Raw genomic sequence first — 24474 nt, forward strand, 5'->3', positions numbered from 1 at the left:
CTACCAACCCCCTGACCACCCAGAAAAGATTGGATCCTTCTTCAGCGGTACAAGAATACCCTCTGGCACCGGGGCAAATAATTATAAAGAATCCCAGACCTTTGTGAATCCCTAAGCTGAAGGAAATCGTCTTGTTTTAAATTATAGTACTAAAATTATGTCACCAATTCTGAGTGGTTGAGTATGCTTAAACCCTTTAGGAAGCAGAGTTTTATTATTTATTGATTTAGTAATGTCGTCCTCTGTCTGCCAGCCGAAATAAAATACTGACATGTGACACCATTTCTGGGTTATTTAATCTATATTTACAAAAAGCAATTTCTCATAACAATTAGGCTACTCTTATTACTCGTATTTCCAGCACCTCTTTGTTTCGTCTCTATTATTTTTATTTATTTATTTATTCATTTTACATTTATTGCACTCGGATTCGCGGAGCAAGAGAGGGATAAAGTTTTTATTCGACGCGCGTGTGTGTGTGTGTGTGTGTGTGTGTGTGTGTGTGTGTGTGTGTGTGTGTGTGTGTGTGTGTGTGTGTGTGTGTGTGTGTGTGAACAAAATAAACAGTTTTTGTCCGATTTTAACCAAACTTGATGGAAGGGTCATCTGGGGAGTTGACCTTTTTTTTTTTCTTTCTTTTTTTTTTTTTTTAGAACACTCGATAGAAGGTCAAGATTACAGGACTAGGGCAAAATTTGACTTAGCAAGGCCAACTTACGTAGCGTTTATCCGATTTAGACCAAATTTGCTGAAAGGGATGAAGGAAAGACATGAAAGAAGGGATTTCGATTTTTAGAACAAACACTGAAAGGTCAAGGTCACAAAGCAAAGTCAAAATTCGGCCCATGTTCTTGTGCGTGAACAAAATAATCAGAATAGTATTGATCTGAATTACACCTAACTAATTTCAAGCTTTGAGGATCATAGGGTTGACCTGTGTTTCCCGAGAACAGTGGGTCAAAGGTCAAGGTCACATGCCAAAGCTAGCTAAAGCAGTTGTTATCCGATTTACATAAAACTTTGTGGAAGCATCCTAATAACGGCATGGATAAAGGGATTCGATTTTGAGAACAAAGGTCAAGGTTACGGGGAAAGATCAAAGGCTAAGGTTACACGAGAAGGTCAACATCAGCAGTTTATTCCGATCTGGATCAAAATTGGTAGAGATGTAATTCAATTTTGAGAACACTCTATTGAAGGTGAATGTCACAGGGTAAGTCAAATATTCGGCCCTTAATCTCTGAGTGCATTTTCTTGTGTTTGTTGAGCTTTAGTTGTGCAGTGTTTGATACTTATAGGAGTAAATATAGGAGTAAGAGCGCGCGGTCTTATGCTCAACTTTAAACGCAAGAATGTCTGTGAATGAGGGCACACGTCTCCCCTTTTTGCCCGATGGATGTGGTATATAATCTCCCTCATTCCTCATACCCAAGTCAGAGTTCCGAAGGCCGTGGTGGATATGTGTTAGCATGAATCTCACCTCTTTTTGTCGGCTTCCAAAATATACAGTTTCAATTCCAGGGTCGGGACGGAAAAGTGTATTAGATTTTCATGCCATTATTTCCACCTTTCGAAATTGGCCCAGTCTAAATTCCAGGGTGAGGCCAAAAAGATATATTAGATCTTTTCATGCTATTTCATGTTTTTTGTCGGCTTCCAAAATTTGCAGTCTAAAGTCTAGGGTTTGGCCTTGGTGTTTTATTAGATATTTCAGCCATTCTGCGGTCTGGTTGTGAGGCTTGAGTGAATGTCTGATGAATTTTAAGGGTCTTGGAGGTAGAGGGTCGAATTAACCAGCCACCTTCTTTTTGGATTTCATTATTATTATTATTATTATTATTATCATTATTATTATTATTATTATTATCATTATCACTAGTATTATTATTATTATTATTATTATTATTATTATTATTTGATATGGTGACGCCTTTAACATTTTATTCTTGCTCATTTCATGCTGTCTTATTATCCTGGGAAAGTTTCGGCCACGACGGGAGGCAGAATATTTATCTTTTATCATTTTCTTTTTGGTTATTATTTTTCCCTTTTCTTTTTTCTTTCTTTATGTTTCTTCCTTTCTTTGTTCTCTCCCTTAAAGGATATTTACAGTGCTCCTTCAGTTCTTCTTCGTCGTTGATTTAGTGTTGGTGACGCTCGTTTGTGTCCTTCCAGCTAAAGATACGGGAGAAAATATGTCTGAAAGTTATTCGCACACACATACTCTCTCTCTCTCTCTCTCCTGCCCACACAGGTACAAAAGGTGAAGATAAACGCACCTTAATTATTCAACCACCCTTATAATTGCCTGTCACTGACCCACCTGCATCCACACTAATTAACGCTGCCAGATGGGGCAAGAGAAACACAACAGAACCAAGGCAAGAGGCGCACAACAGAGCCAATTATATAAATGTTTTAACCACATCAAATCTGACGTCATATTTTGTTTTTACATTACCTGCTACCAGACGATTTTATTCAGCTTCGTAGAGCCTCCTGGTTGTGAAGGAGTTAGTGAAGTTTGAGAAAAAAAAATCCATTTCGAAAATTCTATCCTGAAATAAATAGCCAGGACAGAAAAAAATAGCGTCCTTGGGCATGACTGATGAGGAGATATAATTAAAACTTCTCAGGTAACGGGTATAAAGAAAGTCGTGTTGGTTTCACTTGACGGAACTGGTCCACTCCTAAAACTTGAATATTAGGTGCTGGTTCCATGAAATTCGATGAGCCTGAGTTATGAGGTAGGTACGAATCTCCTTAGTTACTAAAGAAATCAAACTTCCAGTCTGACGATACTTGGCCATTAACTAAGGTGAAAAGATGAGGGTTAGGGGTCGACTGTAGCAAATTATGATACCAGTTTGTTCAGGTACACTTAACAAATTATAAAATGCTACCTTCAACTTCTTGCAATTACTGACGTCGCAGGTGATCTATCAACATTATCATCATCATCATTACCATCATCATCATCATCATCATCATTATTACCATCATCATCATCATCATCATCATTCCGACTATAATTCATCCAGTTTCATTTGGCCTTGATCTTGGCTCTTTTGCAGCTTATTTCATGTAGCTCAGTGGCAGAGAAAGACAATACAGTAGTACTGCTCTACATACTTTCCATGGAACTTCTTCGTGACTAGCACCATATTTTGGCGTTTATATCTTGTTACAGCTCAGCATTCAAGGCGGAGAGATAGCACTTTCAGGCCAAGTTAAAGTGAACAGAGTATGGTGTATATGGGATGGGTACTGTAGGATCTAGAAACAGGAAGTGGACATACAAAAGCAGGGGTAACTATCGAAATATTATCCTTTAAATCCTTCGAAATCCGATAAAACATGATAACTTCTTCCTATAAAACATAAGATTAACCTAAATCATCCTCCCCATCAGAGAAAAAGAAGGGAGTGTAATGTGAAAATAATGACAGTACTGGTCAGAAATACGAAAGTCTTATTTTTCAGACCTCAGGGAAGAAAACACGCCGCGCACACCCGCACACACACAAACACGCACATGCACGCACGCACGCACACACACGCACGTACGCACAGAGAGAGAGAGAGAGGGGGGGGGAGTCGAGATTTCACACCATTATATCCTCCTTTGTATATCCACTCTGTCTAAAGGCTTGTCTGACCTCTCATCCCAACCTTCATCATCATCCCCTCTCCTTATCCAGTGCCTTTCGAATTATCTCAAGACCAACACTACCCACTCAGTTTTTCTTCCCTCTCTCTTTCCCTCTCCTCTATCAACCTGTTCTTTATCTGGTTTCCCTCTCCAGCATATTATTTTTTTAACTTAAATCATCGGTCTCTCTCTATTTCATTTTCAATTTATCTTAGGACCAAATTTGCTTTCTCTTTCTCTCTCTCTCTATATATATATCCATCCATCTATCTGTCTATCTAGCTATCTATCTGTCTGTCTTTTTATCTGTCTGTCTGCTCCTCCCTCACTTTACCTGAAGGGCAACAAAGGTCATTCCTCAGTCTTTCTCTATCTACCAAGTGCAATATTTACACCGCATCAGGGTAGCTTATTCTGTTTACTACAAAGCTTATTCTGTTTACTACAAAGCCTCTTAAATATTTCACAATGTTAAGTAAGGTGTGGGACTTATTACTTTATTCACTTATTTACTTATTTAACTTTTATTTGTGTTTGTTTTTTTTCCCTATGTACCGTTACTCATTTACCTGCATATGTTTTTCTTTTAATATTTATTCTTGCTTGGCCTTCAGCGCCATCTTTTCCCAGAGTGTTGAGGCATTTGCTGCATGGTAATTTTAAAATCTAAATATATAAATAACTTGTAACCTTCAAGACATCGCTGCTATCTGCTTTCTCTCTTATCACATCCAGTCTCTCTCTCTCTCTCTCTCTCTCTCTCTGTTATCCATCACTTCTCCAACACTATACAGGTCCACTCGAGGACGAATATCTTCTAACTTTTTCTCTCTCCCTAACTCTATTTTCTTTCCATATCCCCTCCATCACTCCATGTTTCTCTCCACTATCCCTCCACCAACTAGTCTTTCTCTCCACCACCTATTCTTTCTCACCACCACCTAGCCTTTCCCTCCACCACCTATTCTCTCTCTCCATCACCTAGCCTTTCTCTCCACCACCCCTCCAACACCTCCACCATGACGTAACTCCCTGGAGGCACCTTTACCTCTCCCCGCAGCCTCATTTTTCTTCTCTCCACCTCTGCTCTCTCTCTCTCTCTCTCTCTCTCTCTCTCTGTCTCAAACTCAAACACCCCCCTCGCCCACCCCATCCCATTCACTTACTCACTTTCTTTTCTGTCTGTCTGTCTCTCAAGCTCAAACACCCCACTCACCCACCCCACCTCATTCACTCTCTCTCTCTCTTACGCAACACTCCCCCCCCGCCCCCCCGCTGGTCCCCGAAGCCTCACTCTTCACTGTTTCGTGGCCAGACTTTAAAAAATGTCCGACAGCGCCTGACACGACGGGGCTATTTCCTGCTTCCATCCTTCCTACCTTTCCTTTTCCCTTTCTCCTCCTTCTGCCTCCCTCTTCTTCATTTCTCTTTCTCTCTGCCTGGTGTCTATCTATCCATCTGTCTGTATATCTATCTGTCTATATATCTTAATAGCTATCTCTCTCTCCCTCTGTATCTGTCTCTCCCTGTCTGTCTTTCTGTCTGTCTGTCTCTATCTATCTATCTATCCATCTATTTGTCTACCTATCTATCTATCTATTTAGCTAGCTAGATATCTCCCTATGAATCTGTCTCTCCCATTCTGTCTGTCTGTCTGTCTGTCTCTGTCTGTCTGTCTGTCTCTCTCTCTCTCTCTCTCTCTCTCTCTCTCTCTCTCTCCTTCTCTCTCTCGCCACAGAAAAAGACATCTTTTACTTCTCCTCTGGCCACTTGTCTTGTTCCTTCCTTCCTCTCCTCACCCAACCCTCCCCTCCCCTCACTCTCTTCTTCCTCCCTCTCCCTCCCCCTCTCCTCCAACTCTCTCTCCCTCCCCTTTTCGCCTCCTCTCTGCTCCCCTCCCCCCATCCATCCCTCTACTTTTCCACTTAAGTCTTCTGCCCCTTTACTCCCCCCTCTTCTTCTCCTCTCTCCTCCTCCTTCTCCTCCCTTCTTACCTTTCTCCCTTCCCATACTATTCTACCCCTCCTCTTTTCACCTCTTCCTTTCCCATCATCCTCACCTCCTCCTCTTCTTCCTCTTCTCCTCTCATCCATCCCCTCCACTTCATATTTCCTACTCTTCTTCTCACCCTCTTTTTCCTCCATCCTCCTTATCCCTTCCTCCCTTCCTAACTCCTCCCCTCCCCACTCACCCAGTCATCCAACAGGCCTTCTCCTCTCCCTGGTTCTCCTATCATTTCATTCTCTCTCCCTTTCCTTCTCCCCATCCCTTCCTACTCTTCCCCCTCTCCCTCATCTTCTTCTTCCTCTCAATTCCAGTTGTCTCATTTTCCTTCCTTTCCCTCACCTCTTCCACCCCCCTGTCCTCTCTTCTTCCTTCCTTTTCCATCTTCTTCTCCCCGTCCTCTCATCTCCTACCTCATTACGTAAATTGTTTTCCCCTTCCCTCCCACCTCACACTTTTCCCTTTCATATCCTTCACACCCTACTGCTCTTCTCCCTCCTTCTCCCATCATCCCACCTCTCCCCATTCCTTCTTCCCTCCTCCTCTCACCTTTTCTCCCTTCTTCCCGTTTCGTCACCTTCCTTACATCCCACCCCCATCCCTACTCTACTCATCCCTCCCTTCATCTCCCCCTTCCCTTCTTCTCCACCATTCTTCCCAATCCTCTCTGACCTCCTCCCTCTCCCCCTCTCATCTTCTCATTCACCTTCCACCCCGTCTTCCCCATCTTCCCCTCCATATCCTTCCCTCACGTCAATTCTCCTCCCTCCCCTCTCTCCCAACCCCGCCTCGTTGACCTCTTGCCTTAAGCCCCATCATCTCCTAGCTTTAGGGGTATAAGTCTGTTGAGTGTTGTAGGTAAAGTGTATGGTAGAGTGTTAATTATGAGAGTTAGAGAGGGTACAGAGGGAGTGATTAGTGATGAGCAGTGTGGCTTTAGGAGAGGGAGGGGATGCGTTGATCAGGTGTTTGCTGTGAGACAAGTGTGTGAAAAGTATTTAGCGAAAGGCAAGGATGTGTTTTGGGCATTTATGGACTTAGAGAAAGCGTATGATAGAATTGATAGGGAGGCTTTGTGGACTGTTTTAAGACTGTATGGACTTGATGGTAGGTTACTAAAAGGGGTGAAAAGTTTTTATGTAAATAGTAGAGCGTGTGTAAGAGTGGGAAATGCTGTGAGTGATTGGTTTCCCGTGAGAGTGGGGCTGCGACAGGGATGTGTGATGTCGCCTTGGTTGTTTAATATTTACATGGATGGTGTTGTAAGGGAGGTGAATGCAAGAGTTTTAGGTGGTCTGAGTCTGGTAAATGTTGATGGAGGAGAGTGGAATCTGAAGCAGCTGCTGTTTGCAGATGATACTGCACTGGTGACTGATTCAGAGGAGAGATTGAGACAGTTGGTAGAGGAGTTCGGAAGGGTGTGTGAAAGGAGGAGATTGAAAGTAAATGAGAATAAGAGTAAAGTGATGAAGTGTACGAGGTTGATAGATGGTAGGGGGATGAATATAGTTTTGAATGGTGAGTTGCTTGAGGAGGTAGATTGTTTTAAATATCTAGGGTCACATGTTGCTGTGGATGGAAGAATAGATGCAGAAGTGAAGTTTAGAATAAATGAAGTAGGAAAGGTGCTGGGAGGAATGAAAAAAGTGTTTAAATGTCGTTCGCTTAGTATGGATGTAAAGAGACGGCTGTATGAGGGTGTTGTGGTACCGACTGCATTATATGGGGCTGAAACATGGAATGTGGGTGTAGCAGAGAGGAAAAGTTTGAATGTAATGGAGATGAGATGTCTGAGGAGTATGTGTGGAGTGACGCGTATGGATCGAGTGCGAAATGATGAAGTGCGAAGGAGAACTGGAGTTGTTCGGGAGATGGCTGGTAGAGCTGAGCAGAGGGTGTTGCAATGGTTTGGGCATATGGAGAGAATGGATAATGAACGATTGGTGAAAAAGATAACTAGATCTGATGTGAGAGGTGTAAGGCTGAGAGGGAGACCATGAATAGGATGGATGGACAGTGTGAAGAGAGCGCTGGATGCGAGAGGGATGTCTGTTGAGCAAGGAAGAGTGGCTGTGCGTGACAGAAATAAATGGAGAGAAATTGTGAATGAATAAGTGATGACGCAGCCCTGAGGGGATATTCTCCCGCATTTGGTCTGATCAGCTAGTCAGGTCAGGTGCGGGTAAGGGGATGGGTCTGTTATGATGTAGCAGGGGTAAACCAGTTCTGCTGTCGGGCCCTGCTGCGGATGTCACTGATTGCATTGCGCAGTTGACCCTTGTGCGGTGTGATGCGGTGAGGATCTGTCCGTTCTCCCCTTTGGGGCTAAGATGCGAATGAATGTGTTTGAATGGATGAGTAAATGGAGAGTGAGTCGTCCTGTCTCGGCTACCTCCCTTTCCTTGGGGGAAGCAGCCTAGGTATATAGATAGAGATAGAGATCTCCTTCTTCCCCTCCCTCTCTGACCATTCTTCCCTTCCTCCTCTCACTTCTTCTCTCACCTCTCACCCCTGCTCCCTGTCACATCCCTCCCTGCCATCTCTCACCCCTTCCTCCATCACCTTTCACCCCTGCCGACTCCTCACTTACCTCCCCTGTCCTCTCTCACTCCCTCCTCCATCACCTCTCCACCCTCACCCCTCCACATACCTCCCAGCCCAGCCATTTACGTAGAGGGTGAGGGAGCGGAAATGTTCATCCCCCTTTTTTTTCCAGTTTCCTTTTTCCCTTACATGTCTTCATACTTCCCTCGCCACGCCACAACCTAAGGTCAACTCTGGGATTGTTGGTTACTCACTGGCGGTCTGAAACGGAAATCGAAACACGCACCAGACAGATCAAATATTCACACGCATATGCATACACACTCCTTATACACACATGAACACACACACACTCTTTATACACACATATACATGCACATACACAGAGATACGTTCACATACACACACCAGCCTCACATTTTAGCACACACAGATGCATACAAACCTAAAGTAAATGCCCAGTTCCTCTGTTTATGTACACACGCGCACACACACGCACACGCACAAGCACAGGCACGTAAACACACACACACACACACACACACACACACACACACACACACACACAGCCCATCATGTAACTTGAAAACCACAGCATCCTTACTGATATGATGAAATAGGAAGTAGGTCATTTTTCAAGGCTGCTGGTTTTATATCCCAAGTCTGGCAAGAATCCCTCAGTTTCTCTGCGGATGTCCGGATAGGTTGGAGCTGCACGGTTTGCTACTCTAAATTCATTACTATTATTATTTTTTTGCAAGAAAGTAGGAACCAAAGGCCATGAGCCCGCAAGATTGTTCCCTCAAAGAAAAAAACAAAAACAAGATATCAGAGAGCCAAATAAAAGATCCGTTCATTTCGAGATACCCAGACACACTGCGTTTAAATGACTGGAAATCATAAGCAGTAGGAAATACGGAGAGAGACAGTTCCAGAGTTGACCTGTTGCATACATGGTGGACTGGGAGTAACGGTTAACTCTTGCATTAGAGAGCTGGACAGAAAAGGGATGAGAGTTTGTTGCGAGACGGGTGCTACGTGTCCGCCGTAGTGGTGGAGGGATGCAGGCAGACAGCTCAGAGGCTCAGTGACCATTGAAATAGCGATAGAAAAGAGATAAAGATGCAACAGTGTATGTGTATATGTACGCAGCATATGGCAATGTTATGTACGAGCAATTTATTTTAAGACCCTGCTCAAAATCGCAATTGGACTGATCATAGTTGCTGAAAAAAAAAAAAAAAAAAGGAATGTTTGATGGGAAAGCAAGAAATTGGTGGGGTATGTGGAAAGTTGGAAGAATGGGTTGAGATGGCGGTGGGTAGAAGGGAGATGAGTACACCCTGCATAGAAGGGATAAGGGATAAGGTAATAAAAAGAGAGGGGTGGGAGGAAAGGTGTGGGCAGGATGTGTTGTGATAGTGCTGAGTGGTGAGGCAAGGTAACGATGGCATAGCTAGCAAAAATGGGTTATGTAGAGTGAAGGGTATGGGCGTGATAAAGGACGATATAATTTTTTTTTTATGTATGTCAAAAAACACCAACAACAGAAATACTAATAACAAGAACGGACAAGAACACCACGGACAGCACAGTAAGCAGGCTCAGCTCGCACGTGTCTTGCATTTTACAGAGACAGGTAAAGAAAAATGTGAAGCGACGTTTACAAAAAGGTTCAGCCACTTTGGAATTGGAGCAGCGAGAGGTTTAAGAGCAGAGGCACACTTGAGGCTGTCACTCTTCTGTCTGGTGGTGGTGGTAGTGGTGGTGGTAAAAGGGCTTGTGGTGATGGTGGTAGTTGTGGTATTAAAAGCGGTTGTGGTGGTGGTGGTGGTAGTTGTGGTATTAAAAGCGGTTGTGGCGGTGGTAGTGGTGATGGTGATAAAAGTAGTAATAGTCATTGGTGTGGTGTTGGTAGTGGTACTGCAGGTGGTGGTTGTTTTTGTAGCAGCAGTTGTAATGATGGTGATGGCAGTGGCAGTACTGGTGACAAAGGTGTGGTAGTGTTGGTGGTAATGGTAGGAAAGTTAATGGTAGAGGTGGTCATGGTAGCTGTGGTGGTCCCCCGTCACTCCACCACAGTCCACCACACACTGGATAACGGGACAGCCACCACAGACGTATTTCTCCACTCCCAATGCTTGTGGCTGGACGTGAGATGGGTGGAATTGTGAGAAAGAGAATATGATATAATATATATATATATATATATATATTTATATATATATATATATATATATATATATATATATATATATATATATATATAATAGAGAGAGAGAGAGAATGGTCTTGACACTGCTTGCTTGTCCAATTTTCATCATCCTACCACTGTTTATATTAAAATACATCCGTATATATAAAATTCACTTTATCAACGAAAATTCCTCACTAGTTACTTGTCTGAAAACTCCCTTTTTGAGACATTGCACCGAGACCAATTAAATAACTACGCTGTTCACCCACTTTCCCTTGTCAAGTAAGTCAGAAAAAAAAAAAGAAAAAAAAAGCGAGATATGAAGTAAAAAAAGAAAAAAGAAAAAAAAGAATTTTCAGGCACTTTCTGGTCTGGCTCAGTGGACCTGCGACACAAAGAGACGGAACAGATAATGGGTCAAACAGCCGTACTGGTGCTGGGTAACGAGACTCCCTTTTTCCTTATCGATTTATACATAATCTTTATATTTTCTTTCGTATTACCTTTATCTCCTCCCCTATTGTCACCGGATGCATCAGTAACATAAAAGAATATATTACTGCCCCAGATACAGAAACAAGATGGAAAGGAAGTGGTGTTAACTAGCCTCCTTAACTGAAGAAAAGTGACCCACACACTAAAGTCGTGTTCTGTCTCGTTGGTATGATTTCCGGATAATCTTGTTTTATCGTTATGTCCCGTACCTTATGTGGTGGGTCTGAGTTACATATAAATTACAGTATGTTACGGATTTATGCTTATATCAGTTCGTGTGATACATACTGCAGGGCGGACCTTCTCAGACCGAAATTAAGTCAGAATTTAGCCTTCTTTATGCTGGCCGCGTACGAATCAGGATGGAGTGTTCGTAGTGAGTGGACTGGATGCGAGAGTAGAAGTGTTGTCGCAGTGCTGTCTTGGCTACGTGTGTGTGTGTGTGTGTGTGTGTGTGTGAGAGAGAGAGAGAGAGAGAGAGAGAGAGAGAGAGAGAGAGAGAGAGAGAGAGAGAGAGAGAGAGAGAGAGAGAGAGAGACAGAGAGAGAGAGACTTATGCTACCAAGACCCACATTAAACGTTGACTATGGCATGACTCGAATTTACACTCTTAGCACCATAAATAAGAAGACGAATGCGATGACTACCGAGTCACCATCACTCCACGCTGTAAACATTTCCATACATCCTGCCTTTATGTTTCCTTTCTCTTATTGTTTCAAGAGAAAGTTATGTGATTTTCGGGAATATCTCAACATCGCGTCGTGAGATATCTTTTTAACTGCAGACATATTCAGTAATTCGTGTGTAGAATTTGTATAATGAAAGGTGACACTAATATCATTTTTTATTTTTACAGTCCTCCCCTTAGTACCTTGTGACTGTAATCTGAGAGGCATCTTGTTCTGTCCTCCACCCTATTCCTGGTGAGTCCATTTCTATCCGTTTTGTCCTCAACCTATTCAGTATAAGACTAATTAAGTCTTAATATTAACTTTTCTTTCCTTTACTTTGTCCTGAATAGATTTGTTTATTTACGGTATTTATTTTTCATTTAATCCTCCACTCTCCCCCTAATGAGTCCAATCTAACACGAATTTTAACTGTTCTATCCTCCACCCAATCCACATTGAATCCATTGTTATCTGCTCCGTCCTCCACTTACTCCCAAGTTAATCCAGTCTTGAAAGCCTTCTGTTAAATCCTCCACTCTCGCACTAGGAAATCCAACCTGACAAGAATATTTTTTTTTCTTTTTATCGTCAGCTATGCCACTAGCTAACCGAATATGACATTAATTTCGTCTGCTTTGTCCTCCATGTCATCCTTTGTGAAGGTAATCTGGTATGAATTCAACTTGAAATATATCTTTACTATCCCTCGTCCTATCCCTACTAAATCCAGCCCATCATGAACTTAACTGTCGTCCACTCTATCTCTAGTGAGTATACTCTAAAGTGAATTGTTTATATTCTGTCATAACCACTTTCTCCAATGAAATCTCTCCTATCCACTAAGTTGTCGTAAATGAGTCCAGTTTATCTTAAGTCTTATGGGTTTTATCCCCCACCGTGTTCCTAACGATAACAATCTCACATGAATTTAGAACGAGTTTGATCTGTTATATCTTCAATCCTATCGCAGCTTAATCTCGTCTGACATGAATTCTCTCTTATCTATCCTCCTTTCCATTCCTAGTTAATCAAAGTGGACATGTATTTGGAACAATATTTTATCTGCTCTGTTCCCCATCCTGTTTCTAGTCATGCAGTTTCATCTGGTTTGGTCTCCACGCTGTCCAAAGTAAATTTAATCCGACGTGAATTTAACACGAAACAGATCTGTTCTATTCTCTACCCTGTCCCCTAACCTAACCTTTTTTCTGGTCTGTCCACAACCCAGTTCCCTAATGAATCCGATTTTCTCTGCTGTGTCTTCCATTCTGTCCCTATGGAATGCAGTATTTTCTGCCCTCTCCACTCTTATCCTTGTCGAATCAAGTCCTGCTCACATTGTCTTATTTCCTCTATTCATTCCTTCTTGAAGTCAATTGTATCCGTTCCCTCCTTCTTTCTACCTTCACTAAACCATCCATAACATGAATTTACCACGAATTCTATCTGCTCTATCCTCTACCCTAGTGAATCCAGACCAACTTGAATTCTATCCCTTCTGTCCTTCCCTCAGCTCCAGGTGAATCCAATCCGACGTCTCTGCCAGGGAAAAAGCAAAAACATTGATCGCAACCTCCAAGCCAAATATTACACCACGAAATTGACCATCAAATGAGTTCATGGAAAACCGAACGGATGATAGAGGTTGCCCTTCTCTACGTACCATTTGCCTGTTGATGGATGGGGTACTGAGGATGAGGGAGAGAGTAATCGTTTTGGCGAAGTCTGGTACCAGATTACAATTTGGATGATTTAGAGGAACGTCTGAGTTGATTTAGTGGTTCTCTTGTTTGACTGGAGAGAGAGAATGAAGTGATTTGCTTTACTGTGTACGTTCTTCACATGTTAGTACGTGTTTATTTCCCTTCTCTGGCTTACTCATCCTCATACTCCATATCAATAGTAGGAAGATGGGAGGATAGGATGATGATGATGATGATGATGATGATAAATAGTACTATTTATGGACTGGGCAGAACGATAGGGTGGAGCACTAGCATCGTTTTGGGAAGTCTGCTGTGACTTTACAGTTTGGAAGATTTAGAGGTGCATTTACGGTGATTTAGAGGTCCAGATGTCTTTTAGAGCCTGGCTGGAGAGCGAGTGTGTTATGGCTCTAGTGTATGCTTTGTGGATGGATTCTTAGAGATCCTCGTTTTCTTTCTATGGTGTTTGGACTCTTCAGGGTGACTTACTAATCAATTTAACCCCCTACTATAATTTCCCTTTTTTTTTTTTCTTTTTTTTTTACCAATGACGGATTCTAGTGATATTGTGTACTTATTTTTCTCATTTCATTACAATTTATCCACATTTACACCAGGTTTTGAAAGTGGTCTCTTGTAGCGCTTAAACATAAATGATCATGGTGTTTCAAACTAGTGAATTTTCAGAACAACTTATGCTCTGGGATGGCTTCTTTCCCCCTTAAAAATATCCTCTTTTAGCTCATCAAGTTTGCAAGGCTAATTCTGAAGTCCTTTTCTCTTAAGCTAACCCCATAGTCAGGAGAAAAATATTGAATTATAGCAAGAGAAATGACAAAACACAGGCAGTTATCATGCACGTCATCACCATTGGATTTGAGCAGCTGACCAAATGATGTTCACTTAACGCTACGCTGAAGAAAGAAGCGCAGTTTAATTTTCCATCATATGTCTCCTTAGTTTACAATGTCCGTGAGTTTGTTAAACAAGTATATGATTGTCATGGACTAAAGTTTGTACGGACGGAGTTTTATTTAAATTCGTTCATTAATAACAGAGGTATGAGCGTAATTCTGAAGGCCTCAAAATAATGAACCATCTTATAACGAAGAAAGCCAAGGTAGATATGATAAATGATTATGATGATGATGGTGATGATGATGACGGTTCAAGGATGGGAGTGTTGGCGTGAGGCAGTGGCAATCGGTTTACTGTATAAAGTCTGCTACGTGTTTACAATTTGGAAGATTTACAGGGACATTTGAGGTGATAGGGTAGTTCCTTAGTTATGCATGGCTTAACAGAAAGGTTGGTGAAATATGGTCCATTTGACTCTATATTACTTTATTAGGCTATGTGTGTTTTGGATATTACAAGTACAGTACCTGTAGACTAAGTGGGAATTAAGATGGATGGGATGATGGTGATGATGATGTTAATGCTGCTGCTGCTGCTGATGATGATGATGATGATGATGATAAGGAGGAGGAGGAGCATGATGGTGATGATGATGATGATGATGATGATGATGAGGAGGAGGAGGAGGAGGAGAGGAGGAGCTTGATAATGATGATGGTGAAGATGATGATGATGATAAGGAGGATAAAGATGATGATGATGATGATGATGATGATGATGAGGGGGAGGAGGAGCTTGATAATGATGATGATGATAATAATAATAATGAGATGGAGGAGGAGGAGGAGGAGGAGGAGCATAATGATGATGATGATGATAATGAACGTGATAACTATGACAACATTAATGATATAGATAACGATGATAATGACTATAATGCACTAAATAAATCCAACTGCTCATCCATTTATTATCAGTAACTACTCTTTGCACGAAAACGAAGAGTAATTAACAATAACTCAATTCCGAATGACTTATTGGTACTTGTGTTGGCTTTAGACCTTTTATGAAACTCTAGTCACATGCAACCTTCAAATGACCCCTTGGAGGATCTTGATGTGTGTGTGTGTGTGTGTGTGTGTGTGTGTGTGTGTGTGTGTGTGTGTGTGTGTGTGTGTGTGTGTGTGTGTGTGTGTGTGTGTGTGTGTGTGTGTGTGTGTGTGTGTGTGTGTGTGTGTGTGTGTGTGTGTCGGGGAATATCGGTCTTGTTGTGTGTAGGTGTATATGTGCGTATGAGACCATGTGCGCCTAGGTGTTCTTGCGTGTAGATATATGTGTCTGGGCAAACTCCCTGAGCGTGTGCGTGTCAGTGTGCGTGTATATGTGTCTGTGTTTCTATATGCGGATGTGTGTGTGTGTGTGTGTGTGTGTGTGTGTGTGTGTGTGTGTGTGTGTGTGTGTGTGTCTGGGGGGAGGGCATGCGTGTGTACGTGCCTCCGTTTCCCTGTATGTACGACGTGTGCGCTTGCGTGTGCGTGCGTCTGTGTATACGCAGTTACCCTGACCTGCCTACATGCACGCCAAGACCCCTACACAAGTCGAAGTTATGGACCCCTGACCACTGATTATTCTCTCTCTCTCTCTCTCTCTCCGTGAGTTACTTTTTCATTCGCTTCCTTTTTCCTCTAACTTTTCTCCTCCTTCTCCTCCTCGTGCACTAGCATGTTCTCTTCTCCTCTTCCTCCTCCTCCTCTTCCTCCTCCTCCTCCGCCTCCTAACCCTCAGTGATGGATGATAGTTTGTGCCCTGTTTCTCGTTGTCTTCCCTCCTCTCTCTCTCTCTCTCTCTCTCTCATTTAAACTTTCCCTTCCAGTCTTCCTCTTTTTTTCTGTCCCACCTCTCGTCTTTTCTTTTTCCATGTCTCCTTTCCCCTCCCCGCTTTAATTCTCTCTCTGCCCAGTATTCTGAGTCGGGGTCCCTTTTCTCTCACGGATTTCTCTTTCCCACACCACAGAGGGCTTTGGGTGGGGTAGGCGCGGCTCTTTTCCAGGGGGAGGAGGAGGAAGAGGAGATGGATGGTTATAAGAGAATTGCCTAGTATGCGGACAGGAATCATCTTTGGGGCTAACTATGGTATTGTTACAGAAATCGTTCCAGGGCTACGTATATTATTCACTAGGTCTGCTGCGAGCCAAAAGATTTTCATAGAATATCCTACTGTACATAGTCTTGGTGTGTTTGTTGCCCCGTCTGCCTGTCTGCTTTCTCTCTCTCTCTCTCTCTCTCTCTCTCTCTCTCTCTCTCTCTCTCTCTCTCTCGCCTAATTCTACACTTTTCTGTTCTGTCTGTGTCGGATTTCTCGTTGCGGTTCCCTTGTCTGGCTCTGAGATGTTTGATGTAGGTATTTAGTTCACATTTTATTTACATTCCCTCTTTCTAAGTCCCCTCTCTCTCTCTCTCTCTCTCTCTCTCTCTCTCTCATTTTCCTTTTTCTCATACTTTCTCCTTCATTTCTTTGTCATTCTCCTTTTTCATCCCTCTAGTCCTTGTATTTTCCCCTTCCCTTTTCCTCCCTTATCCTCCACCCATCCCCATTCACTCCCTATCACCCTCAATATCTCTCTATCGGCCATTTTATCCCTCTAACTCTTCTTTTCTCCTTCTCCCTCTCTGTCTCCCTTCTCTCCTTTCCCATTTCGTATTTTTCTCTCTCTCTCTACGACTGAATCTCATCTTTGACCAGTTTCTACCGTTTTCTTCTGTCTGTCTGTCTGTTTGTCTATCTGTATCTTTCTCGGCCATTCCCCTGTCTGTGCTTGAGCTGCTTGATGTTAATATTTTTGCTTCGTTTTAATTCCTCTATTCTCTAAGCCCTTCCTTTCTCCTTCCCTCTTTCTCCTCTCCCTCTCCCTCTTTTCTTGTTTCCTCTTCTATATCCCTTTGGCTCCTACCCATTTCTCCCTTCTCCATCTTTTCTGTCTTTAGTTTTCATTGGTTTCCTTATACATAAAACTCCTCTCTCAGCTTTTTTAATCCCAAACCTTTCCCGTTCTCCCATTTGTACTCTTATTCCCGTTCTTCCTGTCCCTTTTCTGAACTTTAGCCCCTCCTCTTTTCGTTTTCCCTTCCTCTCTTTGCCCTTTCCTCTCTCTTTTTCCTTCTCCGTCTGCGGTTTCACATTTGCATAATATGGACTCTTCCTTTAAGCTAATATGACTGCCTCTTGTGTCATTGCTTTCAGAATGGCGTGATTTATTGCTCGATTGAAAACTTATATTCATCATCTCTATCTCTTTTTCTGAACCACTGATAGGGGGAGGGGGGCGTAGGATCCAACAAAGAAAGACACAGGTAACAGCATGCCAGGTGAAACTAATGAACTACACATTCCTTCACACACCATGGGCGTACCCAGACTCCTGATTCTGAGTCACAGGCCTACCAGCTGAAAAAATAATCTATCTATCTATTTGTCTATATCTGTATAGCTATCTATCTATCAATATATGTGTATATGTATATTATATAGATATATACACATATATTATACATATATATGTCTGCCTATATCTATGTCTATCTATCTATCCATCTGCCTATCTATATATGAAATATATTCATGTTACCTATCGGTCTCTTTTATTTTCATAATAAACACATATTCAGTGTATGGATATGACGGATTTATCTGCCTTGGCTTATAATTAGCCCTTGTACATAACAGTTATAAATATTTACTTTCACATGAAAGCTTATTCTTCTTTACGTTTATATAATTTTTTCAGCATTCACTCATTTTACTACCACTGACTCCATCGTGCTAACTTCTTTACAATTTAGGTCATTCTTTTCCTCACTTCCTGTCATCTCCCCATCACCTGGTGTTGGACAGGGGCACCTTCGCGCATGGCGTTGACCTCTTTGCGCCCCGTGCCCCCAGTATGCGACTGACCTGGGCGTTTTTCAAAATTTAATAAAGAAGGGAACCACCGGGTAGGGACCTATGAGCTTCGCGACTATGAGCCGACAGGCGGAGGGCGGTACGCCTACGCCTAGCACCCTTCCAGCAAAATCCCTCGCACAGCAACTCTGGGAACTAAGGGGTTAACATAACTGGGGGGCTCCGCTGGCTGGTATTTTAAACGGTCAGGTATTTAAACTACCTCTCAATCCCCTAAAAGAGAGAATGTGTTTGGCAGGAGGGGAGCAACTTCAGCCTGCAGTTTACTGGGTTCCCATTTGTAATGAACCTAGGGTAATACCAACAATTACTACTGCTACTACAACTACCACTACCACTGCTACCATTACTACTACTACTTCTACCACCATTACTCCTACTACTTTTACTACTCTCCACTTCCTCTATTTCTCTCTACCTCTCTCAAACACTTTCCATCTCATCACTGACATCATCCTCACAGGCATTCACTTTCCACTACCTCTGATTGCACCATTTTTCGTCTCTTGAATATTGGTCATACTTTTCCTCACTTCCACAGCAATCTCGCTCTACCTCTCCACTGCCGGACGCCACATCCTGTAAAAAGTAGCCTTAACAAAAAAAAATCTCGATACTTTTATCCCTGCTCAGTAACGACCCCTTCAGTATTACAGTTTCACAATATCCGGCTTGCGTGTGAATCGAAGCTGAGTTACTACCTCGGTTATTCAATTTACCAGTCAGTCATTCAGTTAGTCATTCATTGTCAGTCATTAGCTGGTAATTTAGGTCATATTCCTGTAACCCATTCACTCCTGTACAATCACCTATACTGTATTCACTCCAGCTAGGTGTAAAACCGGCATCTCTCCCTCTAGAATATTGTGCTGTAACAAGAGATGCACATTTGAATACCGCGCTAGTCACGAAGAAGTTCCGTGGAAAGGATGCCGAGTCGCAGTATCGCCTGTCTCACTGAATTATGAGAGGTGAACTGCAAATGGATGAAAAATCTCAGCAGAGTTAAAGCGAATAAACCATAGGCGTTCTACTCAGACTAACTCCAGATGATTTTGTTTTGATGAGAAAAATCCCTAGAAGTGAAACAGTTGAAAATAGTAAAGCATCCTTGGCATTTTTCTGTTTACCAGTTTTTATTTTTTTATTTTTTGCCGAGAAAAGTCGTACAGGTTAATAGGTGGACTATTGTAGAGAGTACCCCTTTTACTTTAACCTGGCCTAAAATTGCCTTCTCTCCACCCTCAGTGCGGAGTTTTAATGGAAGATAAACACAAGAATATGATGCTAGTTACAATGAAGTGATTTTGAAAAGATGTAAAGCTGTTTTGTATTGTCTTTTTCTGCCGCTGAGCTATGTGAAATAACCATAACAGGACGAAAATCCGGAACAGGGAAGAGTGAAAGAACTATAGCCTTATATTTCACTCAGACTTATTGCGTACGGTTTTATTCAGTCAAGAGTAAGTGCTAATAGCGAGAGGGTCAAGTGCTTCACTCCAATTATCTTTCTCTTTAAATTTTCTTGCTACCTTCTGAAATTCTTATCGAGTTTAGGAGAGCCTTTTTTTGATCTAGCCTTCATCAGCACGTTCACCATCAGCATTCTTTCTTAATCTGAGTAAAATCTCCAGAAAACAACTGAAGACAAAAGTGCGTAATCACAGGGAAGGGGTGAAGTCAGCAGCTGTGGATGACAGGGCAAGGGCGTGCCATGCTGAAGTGGAATCAGCACGGTTCGAAAACATTGCATGATTGAAACCCATCTGGCGAAAACACAAGCCGCCTGATATAGCTTACCACACAGAGGGGCGTATTGAGTGGCTTTAGGGCTTTCGTGGTACCTTTTCCTAGGCGATTTTTTCTGCAGCCTGAGATACCACACAGAGGGGCGTTTCCTAAATGGCTTTGAAATTTCTTAACACCACGTCCTGAGGGACTGATTCTGCACATTGTGTCTCAGTATCATCTTGTATATAACTAATGCCAAATGTGTCGCTACTGAAGAAATAAAAACAGTCTACATGAGAATTTTTACGTGTGACACGCAAAATAAATCGCTAAGGAAAAGGTGTTATGGAGCCTCCAATGTCACCTACAATACGGCCACGAGGCAAAGAAACACAGGTACCACCTACATCCGTCCTCACGTCACTCCTCATTACCTTTTGAAGTAAGGAGACTGAATATTAGTATGCGATCGTTTTCCTAATCTACCCTTACCCAACTTATTATGATAACATTGTACCGCAAAGCACCATCATCTGCGTGGGTCTCGAATCCACCTCAGCACTACAGTCGAGCCTAACACAAATGAGGGCGTTTTACAATCCAATATTAACAGAATCTGTTGTTAATAAATACAAAATGCCTAACTTAGCTAAACTCAGCCTAAGAAAACCTAACCTAACCTAACCTAACCTAAGCTCACCTAACCTAACCTAAATTAACCTAACCTAACTTAACCTCACCCAACCTAACCTAACTTTCATGTAACTTTACAATCCTTTTCAGAGACTAAAAATGTGTATGTTTTAGGGTGGCATTCTGAGTGGCACTGGGCCCTTTGTGGCACCTTTTGTCTCAGTGCCTTATTTTGCATATTACACCTTGATATTCCCTCCTGTTTTGTTTATATCATTTATTATCGATATGATGTGTATTAATAACCTGTGAGTGAATATTGGTGTGCTATGCGCAGGATAGATACTTAAAGAAGAGATGTTACGAAATATCTGAAGCCAATTACCGCTTGAAGCAAAATTATGATAGAAACTGGGGTACAATGGTAGTATTAGTAGCGAAAAGGGGGAAAAGAGATGAACCTGGTGGAAAGCCAGAAGGGGAAAGGTTGTGTGAGTCGCTCCCTATTTCAGTGAGTAAATCAATAGGGCTCCCTACACGCCCCTCCCTTGCTAGTCATCCTGCCACCCTATCATTTTCTCTCTTTCCTCCGTTCCCTCCCTTTCTCTCTTTCCCACCCACGTACTGCCTCTTCCAATCCGTTTCCCCCTCCTAGTCTCTCTTTCACTCCCTCTCCTAACTCACTCTCACTCCCAAATCAAACTCACACTTTCTTTTGCTTCTCCCCTTCCCTTAACAAATCTCTCTCTTACACTCCTCCCCTTTCCTCATCCCTAATACTCAGTTTTCCAGTCTGTCGCTTCTTCCCTCTCCTCCTGTTTCCCTCTCTCAGTCCCTTTCAGTCCTTCGCTCCCTCTCCTTTAAATCACTTTTCTCCTGCCTTTCCATACATCTCCCTCTTCCTCTCCCTCCCCCCTTCTCTCTCTCTCTCTCTCTCTCTAACACCCACACACACACACAACCACGAGAGTCACTCCACAGAATTGCTAGCCCCACACTTACGGCCCACTCCCACACTCTCACCAGCCCTACACAATTACACCCCTGCCCTCATAGTAACACCTACACCTACACACAACCCTGGCACATCTACACCCAGGGAAATACAGTATCGAGACACCTACGTTTAATGGTATTGGGGGCTGCATCATTATATTGTATATTTATAGTAATTCTCTCTCTCTCTCTCTCTCTCTCTCTCTCTCTTTCTCTCTCTCTCTCTCTCTCTCTCTCTCTCTCTCTCTCTCTCTCTCTCTCTCTCTCTCTCTCTCTCTCTCAGAATAAAAGAAACATAATACGCTCCCTGCATGGATATTATCATGTAAGGTCAATGTCGTCTTAAATGTGTTTATTTTAACAGCAAATAACCTCGAAAAGAATCAGAAAAAATTTATGTGTGCTTTCCACTGCACGCCATTCTAGAGTCGTGGAGGTAAATATCGATTCATTTCTTTACGATAAACAAGGAGAGTGTGAATAATGTCTTTTCAAACCCAATATTGGTGTCTTCGGATATCAACCAACTTCTCAGAATATTATGTACGAGTTTCATATTTCTTCAACTTAAAAATAAAGACATTTGTTTGTCTAGTGAGGGATACTAAGGTGTAATGTGAGGACTAAATCGCTAACGAAGAGGTGCTGCGAGTCCTCTTCATACACCCTGTAGGATTGTTTGTCTAGTCATTGTCAGGGCGTGTCTTAGTTCCGCCCTAAATGTCTTATATAAACACTAGAAAGTGGAAGGTGTGTTTGTAAGTGACGTGTGTGTGTGTGTGTGTGTGTGTGTGTGTGTGTGTGTGTGTGTGTGTGTGTGTGTGTGTGTGTGTGTGTGTGTGTGTGTGTGTGTGTGTGTGTGTGTGAATGTTCGAGTTCGTCTTTATGTGTGCATGTGTATGTGTATGTAAGTATGTATGAATGCTTATTTGTGTACATGTGTTTGTGCATGTGTGTTTGTGCATCCGTCCGTATGTATGTATGTTGGTGTGTGTGTGTGTGTGTGTGTGTGTGTGTGTGTGTGTGTGTGTGTGTGTGTGTGTGTGTGTGTGTGTGTGTGTGTGTGTGTGTGTGTGTGTGTGTGTAGGAGGAGGAGTAAAGGAAAGGCCAGATAATGAAGTAGGATATTATATGTCAAGGTGATGGAGGAGGGAGGAAGCAGAGATTAGAAGAGAGAGAGAGAGAGAGAGAGAGAGAGAGAGAGAGAGAAACATTAGTATATGTTATTTTCCCTCTAGTAATCACATGTGCTATCAATAACCACGTTTCCTTTGATATAACAGAAAACAGGTGTGTTCACGTGGGCGGCGACTATAAGCAGAACAGCTGTGTTTTCGAGCTCGTAATTAAACCAACACCTGTGCATGAAAGGTATCCTAAGAGAGATGACAATGAGCCACTTACGAGATGCGGAGTTGGGCAGTGATGGTTGTGGCCATAGAATAACTGAAAAGGTGAGAAGTACATGAGAGGACAGGTGGTGACAGAGAATAGCTAATGAGAAGGGCAGTTGTGTAGTTTATATATGTTTGTACTAGTAGCGTGTTATAAGCAGGTGTGGAGTACTTAGTAGGGTAGGTAGTTGTGGAGATATAACTGTACGTGGATAATGGTAAGTGTGTTGCTCTCAGTTGTACTGCACATGTGGGTGTAGGTGTCCGGAGTGTAGATGCTGGTGTATACTTGAAGTCCTTAGGTGCTGGTGTGTGTGTGTGTGTGTGTGTGTGTGTGTGTGTGTGTGTGTGTGTGTGTGTGTGTGTGTGTGTGTGTGTGTGTGTGTGTGTGTGTGTGTGTGTGTGTGTGTGTGTGTGTGTGTGTGTGTGTGTGTGTGTGTGTGTGTGTGTGAGAGAGAGAGAGAGAGAGAGAGTAGTGTGGGCGTGTGCATTTCTCTGTTAGTATATTATTACGTGTGGCGTAAGGACCTATTGTGGAGACCCCAGTGTAGTTGTAGTTCTGGGTGTAGTGAAGGTCTAGTGTGGGAGTATATTGCGGCTGTAAGTATAAAACGTGAGTGTGAGTGTAGGTGTGGATGTATGTGCAAATGTATAGCTGTAAGTGTGAGGGAGGGTGCAGTGGTGGTGTATAAGTGAAGGTGTGGATGTAGTTGTGGGTGTGGGTGTAGGGGGGTGTAGGTATGGGTGTGGATGAAAGTATGGGTGAAGGTGAAAGTGAAGGTGCATGTGTAGGTGAAGGTATAGGTGTATCGGTGTATGCATTGATGTAACTGTAGGTATGGATATTGGTAGTGTGTGTGTGTGTGTGTGTGTGTGTGTGTGTAGGCGTAGGCATGTAAGTATGTGTAGGTGTAACGAAGCCAAGGTAGCGTGTTAATGGAGGTGTGTGAGTGTGTGTGTGAGTGTGTGTGTAGACTCATGCTTCTACAGGTGAGTGCTTTTTCCATGTTAGTGTGTGAGTGTACGTATCCGTGTGTAGGCGCATGTGTATATAGGTGTGTGCGTATCCCATGTGCGTGTGTGTGTGCGTGACGGTGTGCAAATAAGATGTCGTGTGTGGCAGCAGAGATCCTAGTTTTATACTTATTAGGGCAACGACGGGGACGAATGGGCGTGGATGAAAGTGTATGGTAGTGTGTGTGTGTGTGTGTGTGTGTGTGTGTGTGTGTGTGTGTGTGTGTGTGTGTGTGTGTGTGTGTGTGTGTGTGTGTAAGATATGAAAGTATGTGTTGGGGTAGTGTGAGGTGTGAAACATGGTAGGACTGGTAGTGGAAGGTGTGGCAGTAGCACTTTGGAGTCTGAAGAGTTGCAGTGCTAAAAGCTGCAGTATGAAGAGATGCAGTGTGAAATGTTGCAGTGTCTTGTACTAAACAGAAATTCTCTTAAAGTCTGTATAGGTATGGCAACCCCTCCAAACAAAAGAAAAACCTCATCTTACTCTTCTTTTTGATCAGACAACTATATTCAGAGTACGAAAGCATCCACGTACTGACAGGATAAATGAAGACTATATTTAACCTCTCCTGTTTCGAAAGTCTACTCCACAGTGAATAAAAGGTTTCAGGTAGC

This window comes from Coenobita brevimanus, chromosome 5 (assembly GCF_032717465.1).
Source record: "Coenobita brevimanus isolate Jiangsu-jjx chromosome 5, ASM3271746v2, whole genome shotgun sequence".
Lineage (NCBI taxonomy): Eukaryota > Metazoa > Arthropoda > Malacostraca > Decapoda > Coenobitidae > Coenobita > Coenobita brevimanus.